The following is a 13895-nucleotide window of genomic DNA, read 5'->3' as shown; positions in this document are numbered from 1 at the left end:
GGAAGGTGGTAATTACCAGCTGTGAAGTCGTAAATTAGTGATGTGCAGTTCGAGAGCAATTTGTTTTGTTTTTTCAATTACTCATATTACTGATTCGAGAGTTATGATTTGTTTTTCTGAATGACTCATTCATTTTAGTCGTCATTTGATCTACTAGCCGCAATGAGTCGTACAGAAAGATATATACACGCTCCTCCGGCTCAGTGTCACCAGAGACGTGCTCTGACCTATGTCTCCAACCAACATACACTGAGCATAGCAAATATTAGTAACACCTTCCTAATATTTAGTTGAATTCGTCGGGGCATGGACTCTACAAGGTTCAAAAGCATTCCACAGGGATACTGGCCCATTTGACGCTTCCCACAGTTCCGTCAAGTTGGCTAGATTTCGTTTGGGTGGTGGACCATTCTTGATACACGCTGGAAACTGTTGGCCATGAAAAACCCAGCAGTGATGCAGTTCTTGACACAAACTTGTGCACCTGGCACCTACTACCATACCCTGTTCAAATGCACTTAAATATGTTGTCTTGTCCATTCACTCTCTGAATGGCACACATACACAATCCATGTCTCAATTGTCTCAAGGCTTAAAAATCCTTCTTTGACCTGTCTCCTCCCCTTCATCTAAACTGATTGAACTGGATTTAACAAGTGACATCAATAGGGGATCACAGCTTTCACCTGGATTCACCTGGTCAGTCGATGTCATGGAAAAAGCAGGTGTTTTTAATGTTTTGTCTTCTCATTGTACAGTATATGCACGCAGGAAAATAGATCGTGCTGCAGGCAACACGGCAAAGCAAGATATGCCTAGAACTGATCATTGATCGCATGGTGCAAGAATTACTTTGATTAATGGATTATTGAATGTTATGATGGACACAACATTATAGAACCAAAATATACAAATCCTCTGCTCAACAAACTCTAACTCCAGAACGAATCATGAACTATATTGTGCTCATTACCCTCCCGGCAGTCAAGCAATGCCTTCTGCCAAGAGTTGCTCACAATCTAGTCCGGTTGCGGCCACAACTAGACCTCTTTTCAGATGTATCAAGAAATACAATTATTTGTATGCCTAGCAAAAAAATTAAAAAGTGTTTAAGCACACTTTTACAAGTCTCAGTCACAAATGACAGCTCCAATAATAAGTCAGTAAAAAGAGCTGAACTTCCCATCACCATGGTAAATACCAGTTGGATGTATTCACGTGCTTTGAACCCGTTAAGAAACGCCAATTGGCTAATGGCCAACAAGCTGCTTCAACCATAAACTAAAAGTATAGCTATCATGCTTGTAAACAAATTATAGTGTTCAGAAACCATATGAAGTTGCAGTGATGGGACAAGACTGTAACAACCAATTGGATATCACGTAATTGGGGAGAAGGGGGGAGGAGAAAAATAATAATGTTTTGTCGTTACATTTAACTGTCAAAAATTGTGTTATCTAGGTAATTTCCTTAGTTGTAGGTGACGTCTGAGGTCAGCATGTAGGAGAACTCAGGGATGATAGACGAGTTTCCGACGAGAGTTGTAGGGATATTCAAGTGGATGTTTCCCAGTTGTATTTGGTAAATACCACCTTCCCACTTGGTTATGAACGCAGCATAACACGTTACTTCCTTGACCTTATGCTGCATTCATAGCGAAGTGGGAATGCGGTATTTACAACATACAACGGAAAATCCACTTGAATGCATAATTACTAGTGGGAATCTCATCTCTATCTTCCCTGAGCTCCGACTTCTCACACATGCTGACCTCTGACGTCCCCTACTAAGGGAATTACCTCGACAACAGCTTTTTCAGCAGTTAAATTAAACAACAAAACATTATCTATATAAGCAGTGTAGTAATATGGTTTTTGAAAACGAAAATTTGTTTACAAGCATGATAGCTTTCGTCTTTTCTCAACGATTTCAAAGATGAATGCATCCAACTGATATTTCCGATTTATCAACTGGTAATTAACACCTTCCCACTTTGGTATGAACACAGCATTAGAATAGGCCACATCATGAATAGATGTGAGATTACACATAATGCTTCATCATGGCATACATTGGGAATGGGATAGGCCAGAATAAAAAAAAAAAAAGAATATGATAGAAAGGCATGCTATGGTTGGAATTGGATATCAAGATTTCTTAATTGAATAGAATAGAAAACCCATAAGGATATTGCTTTGCAACAAAGTAGGCTTCATATAGCATGCAGATAACATATTCACAAGATATCATATCAGGTCATACAACATCACAAGACATAATGACCAGACAGACATAACAACACAGTAGTTGGCGTGAGTAAGGTTTTTAAACGGGTCAACACTTGTAAGGCCGCAGGGCCAGATGATATTCCAGGGTGTGTCCTCTGGGCATGTGAAGACCAGCTGGCAGGCGTCTTCACTGACATTTTCAACCTATCCTTGTCCCAGTCAGTAATCCCCACATGTTTAAAGCTGACTACCATCATTCCTGTTCCCAAAAACTCTAAGGCATCCTGTCACATCGCATCCGCCCTGTAGCACCCATATCTGTAATCATTAAGTGCTTTGAATGGCTGGTTATGGCACACGTCAACTCCTTCATCCCAGACATACTGGACCCATTACAATTTGCATACCGCCCCAACAGATCCACAGACGACGCAATCTCAATTGCACGCCACATGCCCTCTACCATCTAGAAAATAGGAATACGTATGTGAGGAAGCTGTTCATTGACTACAGCTCAGTGTTAAACACAATAGTGCTCTCCAAGATCATCACCAAGCTCGGGAACCTGGGACTGAACCCCTCCCTCTGCAACTGGTTCCTGGACTTTCTGATAGGTCAACCCCAGTTGTTAAGAGTAGGCAACAACAGCTCTGCCATGCGTACCCTCAACACGGAGGCCCCCCCAGGGAAATGTGCTTAGCCCCATCCTGTATTCTCTGTTCACCAATGACTGTGTGGCCACGAACGACTCCAACTCTATCATTAAGTTTGTTGATGACACGATGGTAGTAGGCCTAATCAGCCTACAGGGAGGAGGTCAGAGACCTGGCAGTGTGGTGCCAGGACAACAACCTCTCCCTCAACGACAGCAAAACCAAGGAGCTGATCGTGGACTAGTTTCAAGTTTCAAAGTTGAATTGCCACATGCACAGGATACAACAAGAGTAAAACAGTATAGTGGAATTGTTACCGTGCTGTTTGCCAACAATGCAGTGAAAATAATAATATACAGTTGTAGTCGGAGGTTTACATACACCTTAGCCAACTACATTTAAACTCAATTTTTCACAATTCCTGACATTTAATCCTAGTAAAAATTCCCTGTTTTAGGTCAGTTAGGATCACCATTTTATTTAAGAATATGAAATGTCAGGATAATAGTAGAGAGAATGATTTTTTTCAGCTTTTATTTCTTTCATCACATTCCCAGTGGGTCAGACGTTTACATACACTCAATTAGTATTTGGTAGCATTGCCTTTAAATTGTTTAACTTGGGTCAAACGTTTTGGGTATCCTTCCACAAGCTTCCCACAATAAGTTGGGTGAATTTTGGCCCATTCCTCCTGACAGAGCTGGTGTATCTGAGACCGGTTTGTAGGCCTCCTTGCTCACACACGTTTTTTCAGTTCTGACCACAATTTTTCTATAGAATTTAGGTCAGGGCTTTGTGATGGCCACTCCAATACCTTGACTTTGTTGTCCTTAGGCCATTTTGCCACAACTTTGGAAGTATGCTTGGGGTCACTGTCCATTTGGAAGACCCATTTGCGACCAAGCTTTAACTTCCTGACTGATGTTGCTTCAATATATCCACATAATTTTCCTCCTCATGATGCCATCTATTTTGTGAAGTGCACCAGTCCCTCCTGCAGCAAAGCACCCCCACAACATGATGCTGCCACCCCTGTGCTTCACGGTTGGGATGGTATTCTTCGGCTTGCAAGTTTGAAGGTAGGTCTTGAAATACATCCACAGGTGCACCTCCAATTGACTCAAATTATGACAATTAGCCTATCAGAAGCTTCTAAAGCCATGACATCATTTTCTGGAATTTTCCAAGCTGTTTAAAAGCACAGTCAACTTAGTGTATGTAAACCTGGAACTGGAATTGTGATACAGTGAATTATAAGTGAAACAATCTGTCTGTAAACAAATGTTGGAAAAATGACTTGTGTCATGCACAAAGTAGATGTCCTAACCGACTTGCCAAAAAAATAGTTTGTTAGCAGGAAATTTGTGGAGTGGTTGAAAAACAACTTTTAATGACTCCAACCTAAGTGTATGTAAACTTCTGACTTCAACTGTAGATAATAATAGAAAATATAATTTTAAAAAGTAATTTTAATGAAACCTACAGGAGTCTACAGGAAACTGGGGCACTGTCCACATTCACATCAAGATTCTCTGTGTCCATATCACTGAGGACTTAACATGGTCCTCTCACACCAGCACAGTTGTGAAGAAGTATTGCAGAGCATCTTCTCCCTCAGGAGGCTGAAACGATTTGGCATGGCCCCACAGATCCTTAGGACATTTTACAGCTGTACCATCGAGAGTATCCTGACTGGTTGTATCACCGTCTGGTATGGAAACTACAGTGCACTCGACCGGAAGGCCCTACAGAGGATGGTGTGGACGGCCCAGCGCATCACTGGGGGTGAGCTCCCAACCATTCAGGACATAGATGCCAGGCGGTGTCTGAGAAAGGTGAGAAAAATTGCCCAAAACTCCAGCCACCCCAGACATGGACTGTTCTCCATGCTCCCGTCCGGCAGACAGTACAGGTGAATCAATGCTCAGACTATCAGACTTCTAAACACCTTCTATCCCCTGGACATAAGACAGTTAAATGGTTAACAACTACTGCTCCCCCTCACACCTACCCTGCTGCTAAAATTATTATTGATTAGATGTATTACTACCACAACGCTGCTGTTCATTGATTATTGATTGCCATTACCATTAGTATCTATCTATTTATCCTGCTACTGGTCACTACCCACTGGGCACACAGTGGTTGAATCAATATTGTTTCCACATCATTTCAATGAAATTTCGTTGATCCACTGTGGAATAGACATTGAATTGATGTCTGTGCTCAGTGGGTATTAACAAAGAGTTTCTAAACCCATAGCCTCATAGCCACATTTCGAGACTTCCGGGAATGCTTGCTAAGCAGACCAGGCTGGAGATCACAGATATAATAATGAGACAGATATTCAGGATGTATAAATGTGAAGCATCCGCTTGGCGTTTCCACAAGCCCAGTGGCCTGCAGTAGGAGAAGATGGAACGAGATGGATTTTGGCCGACATTCTGCTAATTTTCTCATCAATGATACATTTGATCTCAATATAGTTTTCTTTTCCCAAAACTAGAATTACATTTTATTATTTTACCTTTATTTAACTAGGGAAGTCAGTTAATAAGAACAAATTCTTATTTACAATGACGGCCTACTCCGGCAAAACCCAGACGACGCTGGGCCAATTGTGCACTGCCCTATGGGACTCCCAATCACGGCTTGGCTTGTTCTGCCCTCTATGACTCAAAAATATATAGCATAATAAAATAATTTGTTCCCATTTGAAACTCCTGTGGTCTCTCTTGGTTTAGTTATAAAGGTCTTTGCTGGGGTTTGGGGTTAGGAAAGTCAATGAGAGAAGTGAAACATTCTTCCTTAGTTGTTCATTTTCTCAAAATATGAAGGCACAACCTAGACTCGAGCCAATGTCTTAGGTAGTTGAACATGTTACTTGTTTTAATTTTCGTCAAAAACAACTTTATATCGAGGGCGTAACTTTGATTTGAAGGCCTGCACATGCGCAGTTTGGCGCGAGACGACCGTTAGACCCGATGACGCGTTTCTGTGCATGAGTTTAGCCAGCCAACATGAGCCAACATCGTTTACAAGCGTGATCTGGGATTTCTATTGGAGAAGCAGTTTCTGCCTACCTTCGTAGTGTAGTCTTTGGTAATAGCATTTTTTTTAAATAACTAACAAGATAGAAGAGAGCCTGTCGTTTCCAATGGGGCATATTAATCATAGTTGGCAGAACAAGCGGCAGGGGCGGCAGGGTAGCCTAGTGGTTAGAGAGTTGGACTAAAACCGAAAGGACTAGTAACCGAAAGGTTGCAAGTGCGAATCCCCGAGATGACAATGTACAAATCTCTCGTTTGCCCCTTAACAATCAGTTAACCCACTTCTCCTAGGCCGTCATTTAAAATAAGAATTTGTTCTTAAATGGCTTTCTTAGTTAAATAAAGTTTTAAAAAACAAACAATGAGGTTGGCCGAGCCAATCACGAGCTAGCGAGATCCTATTTGAAAAATATTTTCATATATCCGTTAGGGAACGCTTTCTCTGTGAAGTGCGCGTGTGCAAGAACTTGCACTTATTTTAAATAACGCAATTTGTTTTAAACTCTGGCAAAGGGTAACGTCTAAGAAACTTAGTCCACTCTGTTAGAAGCCTATTTTGTTCTTGGAAACAGAAAACGGTATTGAGATCAAATGTTTAATCGATGAGAAAATTAGCAGAATGTCGGCCAAAACCCATCTCGCTCCATCTTCTCCCACTGCCTGCCACTGTGCTTCCTTTCATCACCATATTTGGTAGTGAGTGGAAACGCCAACCGGATGCTTCACATTTATACAGCTGGTGAAATATCCTGGTATTACTCCTCTATACATGTATAAATTACCATAAGTATTTATATGTTCCTGCTACCAGTCATTTTCAGCCCTGTTTAAATATATATCCGCCTATCACGCCTACACTGACACACACTTTGTTTTTCGTTTCTGTCCTTATTTTTTTTTTTTAATTGTTTGTTTTTACTTCTGGTTTGTCTGTCAACCTTAAATTCAACCAAAACGTTCATTCTATGGGGCTAACGATTCTGAGAATTTTGGTAGGCACTATTTGATTATTGATATACCCCGTAGTTGCTAACGGTTGCCATGGCAATATCTAATCATACGACTGGACGGCTAACTACTACTAGCTAGGTAGATAAACTAGCTTGCCTCTACAAAAGTGAAATAAACTTAATTGAGCTTGTTGATCATCATGTAATACATGCATTCTTATACATTTCAGTGATTGCTTGGTTTAGTATGATGAACGATGCGTTGTACAATATATTCACCAAATATGTTGGCTTGCATAGTTAGCTAGCTGATGTTCAATTACATAAGTTAGCTAACTAGCCGACAGAAATGTTACATGTCAGAAATATTCCATGTAGTCAAATTAGCTAGCGATAACAGTTATTCACATATGCATCCAATGAGGAATGTGATTAGCCCAAAGGCCGGCAGCAGGCGATATTGAGAAAGATGATTACATCAATGTCTGGTCGATAGTTTTTACACATTCATTGCTCCCAAAGGGCCAGGGAATTAATTGGACTGTCATTGTATTTTACTAGAAGATTAGTTCATGACTGACATGTTTTTTTTTATTGTTTCTCCCTCTAGCCATCATCAGCATTGACAATCTGATTGCAAGATTACACTTTAATAATGGGCTGAAGGTTTACTAACCAACCAAAGGAGATAACAGCACAGCAACAATGTCTTCCTTAGAACTGGAAATTACTAACCTTAATTTAAGCCTAGATTGTGGTGATACTACTGTTAAAACAGAGACCTCTCCGAGTGTGTTGGACCTATGCAACGTCACTGAATATGTCACATCTGACACCCTATATTTAAGCATAAGAAACTGAAAATATGTTGTGCATTGCATTTTGAAGAATACTAAGTTAAAAGTAGGTCAAGCAGGTGATTCTGATGCTCTCGCTTTCAAGAATAGTCTTTGTTATTCGTAGCTGACTTTATCCTCTATCTTTCTGTTGTCTTTAAGAATTTGTATCTCGAAGGTAATGAAATATCCAGTCTTCCGGATACGCTGTTCATCAGTTTGTCAAACTCGGTGTGGTCAGATCTGTGAAATAATCAAATCACATCCTTTCCTGTGGAAATGATTCTGCACAAGTATTATAGGCTAGTTTGTATAGGCCTATCAGTCAAAATATGTGTCTGTAGATTGTGGATGTGCTGTGGAATCGAATGGATTAATTTATTAATTGGTTGATGCAGATGTCTGAAAATGTTAGAAAGGAATCCAATCACAGAGCTTCCACTGAAATTGGGTTAGTTGAACTTTGTCAGTTTTCCCCCGTTGTCCTTTAAACAAGAACATCACTGCATTGCATCAACAGTCTTCACTGACTTTGACGGTATTTTGGGATATGTCCCTCTCAGGATGCTTGAACTTAATTTCCTTTACTTGAAGAGTGGGTTGTGAGTGTGAAATGATGTTTTTCCCCAGCTTATTCTTCAGTAACCCATCTCCAGCTATTTCTGACATATGTGTTTGTATTTCTCAGGTAAAGTGATTACTCTCAAGGCCCTGAGGTCTGAGGCATTTCCCCGTCACATTTCCGCCTCAAGAGGTTGTGCAGCAGGGCCTCCACTGCATCGGTTAGCGTGCAGAACTCTCTTCCAGGTGAATGGTAACAATAACTGTAGTGTCACCTGATTAAGTTGGACAATGCGACAGTGGTCTGCACCCTTCTGAACACGGCCACCGCCGTCTGTTATTATTGCATAAGAAAATAAGGCTGGCCACCAAAATAGCTCCTTGCCCTGGTTCCACTTCAGCGGTGTGACTCTGTTTCCTTTTTAGACGGCGTGTGCAGCAGGCAGACTTTATGTGCAGCTCTTACACATTCATATTTTTAGCCAGATGAAAACGATCGATAACCCATGTGCTTCTAACAGAGGCACTTTGACATCAACCACTGGCTAGTAGTGCCTATGGCTAATCAGCATGACTAGCCAAGTCACCCCACAGCACAAATCCTACACCTAGAACAAAGGTGCCTTGTATCTTTATATATTTATGTTATTAAAAAAAGAGGTTCAAGGCTCACTGTCTCTGGAAAAGTCATTTCGTCTTGATGGATATTATTTTGTCACTACCAGGGCAATATGCTGGCATTCAGATCATGTCATACCAGATTTCATCATGTTATTTAATGGATGAGAGGACATGCTTACTATAGGCTCATTACAGTTTTGTCCTTTCATCGGGCATTCACACCAACCATTTTACACTGTGAAACGTTTATTTCAGCATTGATGCAAAGGATCCACCTTGGTCAAGAGTTAAAATGAAAAGAGGACAATTGTTGCATAATTGTTTGCATAGGAAGTGACTGAAATGTATTATTTTGCTGCCATAATAGTTTTCATGGAAAGTTCTTAATGTTTTGGTTGCAGACATGCCCCCGGTGGAGAAGCTACAGTTGACAGAGCTTGTGAAGTCCAGTTTGAACCTCTGTGAAGAGGTGGTGTGTGAAGACGAGCAGCAGAGGTTCAGAGAACCTGTCCAAATGGACAGAGCTGAGTTTGGCTATGGTCTCCCTCTTTCACGCCTCCCTAGAGCAGCAGAGGGCTGACACACCCCCTGCCCGTCATTAAAAGGTAAAAGTCAAAAAGGTTAATCGTCTCTTATGGGAGAAATGACAGGCGTCTGGTAACTGCAGATCTAGGGGGAGGACTCAGTAGTTTAGTGTCCTCTCCTGAACTGGTTAACCAGATTGACCACTATGTTCAGTGCAGTGGTCAGTATGGGTTATGAGGAAAGCAATGATGGGTGAAAGCAATATGTTGGATGCCTTCTCTGGGGAATTCAATGCAGTGAAGGAAATGAGACAAGGAGAGGGAGCCATTCTAGACTAATAGGCTATAGAGGTGGAAAATACAGCATGGACAGTGTAAGTATTTTTATGACAGTCTTTGAGGAGAAGGCCTAGCGATAAATTCGCCCAGTCTCTGCAGGGACACGGCCCTTCTGAGAGCAATAAAAAATAAAACATTTTCTTTCGATTCATTTATTTGTCAGAAAGAAAGAGATTACCGGTGGAAATATATTTCCAGAGCTCCCTCCGTTTGACATGCAGTACTGGAAGAGGTCAGAGGGAGAGAAGACTGGCTGCAATGAACAAAGTAGGAAGTAAGTTATTACTGTTTGATTTTACAGATCCCAAGCAGAAGTATCTCACATCAGTATACCTCCTTTGACTCCCTACTGCTTTTGTGGCCTTTCAAATCATGTGAATTACTTACAGCAGTTGAGGCTGGTGGAAGGAGGTATAGGATGGGCTCATTGTATTGGCTGGAATGGTGTAAATGGAACAGAGTCAAACAAGTGGTTTCCATATGTTTGATACCGTTCCATTTATTCCATTCCAGTCATTACAATGAGCCCGTCCTCCTACAGTTCTTCCTACCAGCCTCCACTGACATACCGTATATAGTTGCCTGCCAACTATGTAATACTACGGGTGCGAGATAACTTTCACTCTCCTTGCAGTTTCAGAAAGCAGGGGTGTATTGTGTCAAATTGGTGTTCGATGAAATCCCAGAACGGGAGGGATCAATATTATGTGCCGCAAAAAGCCAATGACAATGGCAATAAGGGGTAGGTAAAGAAATGCAGAAAGATCTAAGAGCAGCTTATCCACAACCATAACCTAAACAAGATTAAACTGACCTTAGATCAGTGTTTATAGGGTACTTGAATCCTCACTGTGCTTTGTATGGCCCCTGCCTTTCTTTGTCCCTTAGAGACCAAGAGCTCCTCAAGAAATGACGTACTCATGCTAGGACCATGCAGGAGAGGAACATCTTAGAGCACAAGCAAGAAATGTGTGAGAGACATATGAGAGGGGAGGTATGCCTGTTGTGTATGTCTACTTTCACTACATTATAATTTTGTAATCCACTATTTTTTTCACATACCTGAAGTGCACTTCTCAACCAGAAGAGGGCAACATAACACCAGCCTGAGGAAAGGGTTTCACAGTCATTGGAAAGAGAAAATTAGAATTAGAAGAATGCTTTCAGTTCTGTTCTTGTTCTAAGGAAACTGTCTGAGAGAAGTGGACAGAAAGAGACTGACTTAAGTCCTTGTTTCCATTCTGGGTGAGCAGACGTTGAAAAAGATGGCTGTGCAGACACTAAGCTGAAGCTCTCCAGGTTGGAGATAGTGACATGCCTAGCTAGCGATGGAACACTGTGCCTCCAGTATGCAGTCAGTCATCCTGCAGTCAGATGTCGCCAGGGAGGCACCCCCCCCCCCCCCACACACACATAGCAGGTAAACACACCATTCCACAAAACACTAGCACACACACAGTCAGAAACATACAAACACAGCAGCAGACTAATATAATAGCAAGTGTAACATCATGATGCATGATGAACATTAGGTCCCACTCCCCCCACTTCAGTACGAATCACAACGTACCAGAACCAGGGTATTGTGATGCCCTGTCACTCAACAGAACCAGGGTATAGTGATGCCCTGTCACTCAAAGCAACCCATTGCTGAATATACATACAGTGCTTTGCGAAAGTATTCGGCCCCCTTGAACTTTGCAACCTTTTGCCACATTTCAGGCTTCAAACATAAAGATATAAAACTGTATTTTTTTGTGAAGAATCAACAACAAGTGGGACACAATCATGAAGTGGAACGACATTTATTGGATATTTCAAACTTTTTTAACAAATCAAAAACTGAAAAATTGGGCGTGCAAAATTATTCAGCCCCTTTACTTTCAGTGCAGCAAACTCTCTCCAGAAGTTCAGTGAGGATCTCTGAATTATCCAATGTTGACCTAAATGACTAATGATGATAAATACAATCCACCTGTGTGTAATCAAGTCTCCGTATAAATGCACCTGCACTGTGATAGTCTCAGAGGTCCGTTAAAAGCACAGAGAGCATCATGAAGAACAAGGAACACACCAGGCATTTCCGAGATACTGTTGTGAAGAAGTTTAAAGCCGGATTTGGATACAAAAAGATTTCCCAAGCTTTAAACATCCCAAGGAGCAATGTGCAAGCGATAATATTGAAATGGAAGGAGTATCAGACCACTGCAAATCTACCAAGACCTGGCCGTCCCTCTAAACTTTCAGCTCATACAAGGAGAAGACTGATCAGAGATGCAGCCAAGAGGCCCATGATCACTCTGGATGAACTGCAGAGATCTACAGCTGAGGTGGGAGACTCTGTCCATAGGACAACAATCAGTCGTATATTGCACAAATCTGGCCTTTATGGAAGAGTGGCAAGAAGAAAGCCAATTCTTAAAGATATCCATAAAAAGTGTCGTTTAAAGTTTGCCACAAGCCACCTGGGAGACACACCAAACATGTGGAAGAAGGTGCTCTGGTCAGATGAAACCAAAATTGAACTTTTTGACAACAATGCAAAACGTTATGTTTGGCGTAAAAGCAACACAGCTCATCACCCTGAACACACCATACCCACTGTCAAACATGGTGGTGGCAGCATCATGGTGTTGGCAGCATCATGGTTTGGGCCTGCTTTTCTTCAGCAGGGACAGGGAAGATGGTTAAAATTGAGTCTGCAAAAGACCTGAGACTGGGACGGAGATTTGTCTTCCAACAAGACAATGATCCAAAACATAAAGCAAAATCTACAATGGAATGGTTCAAAAATAAACATATCCAGGTGTTAGAAGTCCAGACCTGAATCTAATCGAGAATCTGTGGAAAGAACTGAAAACTGCTGTTCACAAATGCTCTCCATCCAACCTCGCTGAGCTCGAGCTGTTTCGCAAGGAGGAATGGGAAACAATTTCAGTCACTCGATGTGCACAACTGATAGAGACATACCCCAAGCGACTTACAGCTGTAATCGCAGCAAAAGGTGGCGCTACAAAGTATTAACTTAAGGGGGCTGAATAATTTTGCACGCCCAATTTTTCAGTTTTTGATTTGTTAAAAAAGTTTGAAATATCCAATAAATGTAGTTCCACTTCATGATTGTGTCCCACTTGTTGTTGATTCTTCACAAAAAAATACGTTTTATATCTTTATGTTTGAAGCCTGAAATGTGGCAAAAGGTCGCAAAGTTCAAGGGGGCCGAATACTTTCGCAAGTTACTGTATTTTTATACATAGATTTGTATTATTTTTCAAGCATAGGTTTAAAGCACAGCAATTCATTATAAAGGTGGTGGAAACAGCATTTAAATACATGATTTACAAAGTCCAAAACATAATTCCAGAGTGTTATTATTCTAGTACAAGACCAAAATAATATGTATGTAGTTTGCGAACAATTCCCCACATTTTCCCCAGCATTCACTGGTTGTTTCTGGTCTTATGTTCACCATTTTGTCTGGAGTTAGAAAGTACCTACTAATAATTTCCTATAGATATCCTCTCCATGTGGTTGAGTGTGTAATGGTATGAGCATTCCTACAGACTGCCTCCCGAGTTTCCTTTTCAATGTTCTCCCCAAGTTCAGATTCCCACTTGCACCTAGTTTGCAGAGTATTGTTCTGTGTCATGGCGGCAATAGATTGGAATAGATGTGTTATTTGTTTTACTATTTGTTGCACTTTTCTGAGTATTGATTAGGTGTGTTTCTATGGGAGAGGGCTCACTCTTCATTTTGACCCAGTTCGGGTGTTTCAGTAAATTGTCTCTTAGCTGTAAATAGCTAAATAAATCCGACTTTGGCAAATGGAAGTTTGAACTTAGTTCACCAATTTTTTTATTTTTATTTCACCTTTATTTAACCAGGTAGGCAAGTTGAGAAAAAGTTATCATTTACAGTTGCGACCTGCCCAAGATAAAGCAAAGCAGTTCGACACATACAACAACACAGAGTTACACATGGAGTAAAACAAACATACAGTCAATAATACAGTAGAAAAATAAGTCTATATACAATGTGAGCAAATGAGGTGAGATAAGGAAGGTAAAGGCAAAAAAAAGGCCATGGTGGCGAAGTAAATACAATATAGCAAGTAAAACACTGGAATGGTAGAT

General features: G+C 41.0%; 1 long non-coding RNA gene across 1 annotated transcript; it reads left to right on the top strand.

Annotated features, from left to right (window-relative positions):
- Nucleotides 1-8402: 8402 nt before the first annotated feature.
- LOC149972476 (uncharacterized) lies at nt 8403-9504 on the top strand. The gene is made up of 2 exons (XR_016490923.1): nt 8403-8524; nt 9301-9504. It is a non-coding gene; the product is annotated as an uncharacterized LOC149972476 (long non-coding RNA).
- The last annotated feature ends 4391 nt before the right edge of the window (nt 9505-13895 follow it).

This window comes from Oncorhynchus mykiss, chromosome 23 (genome assembly GCF_057628025.1).
Source record: "Oncorhynchus mykiss isolate SJ-2025 chromosome 23, ASM5762802v1, whole genome shotgun sequence".
Classification (NCBI taxonomy): Eukaryota; Metazoa; Chordata; class Actinopteri; order Salmoniformes; family Salmonidae; genus Oncorhynchus; species Oncorhynchus mykiss.
The sequence above is the reverse complement of the archived record's forward strand: the minus strand, read 5'-3'. Positions and strand labels throughout refer to the sequence as shown.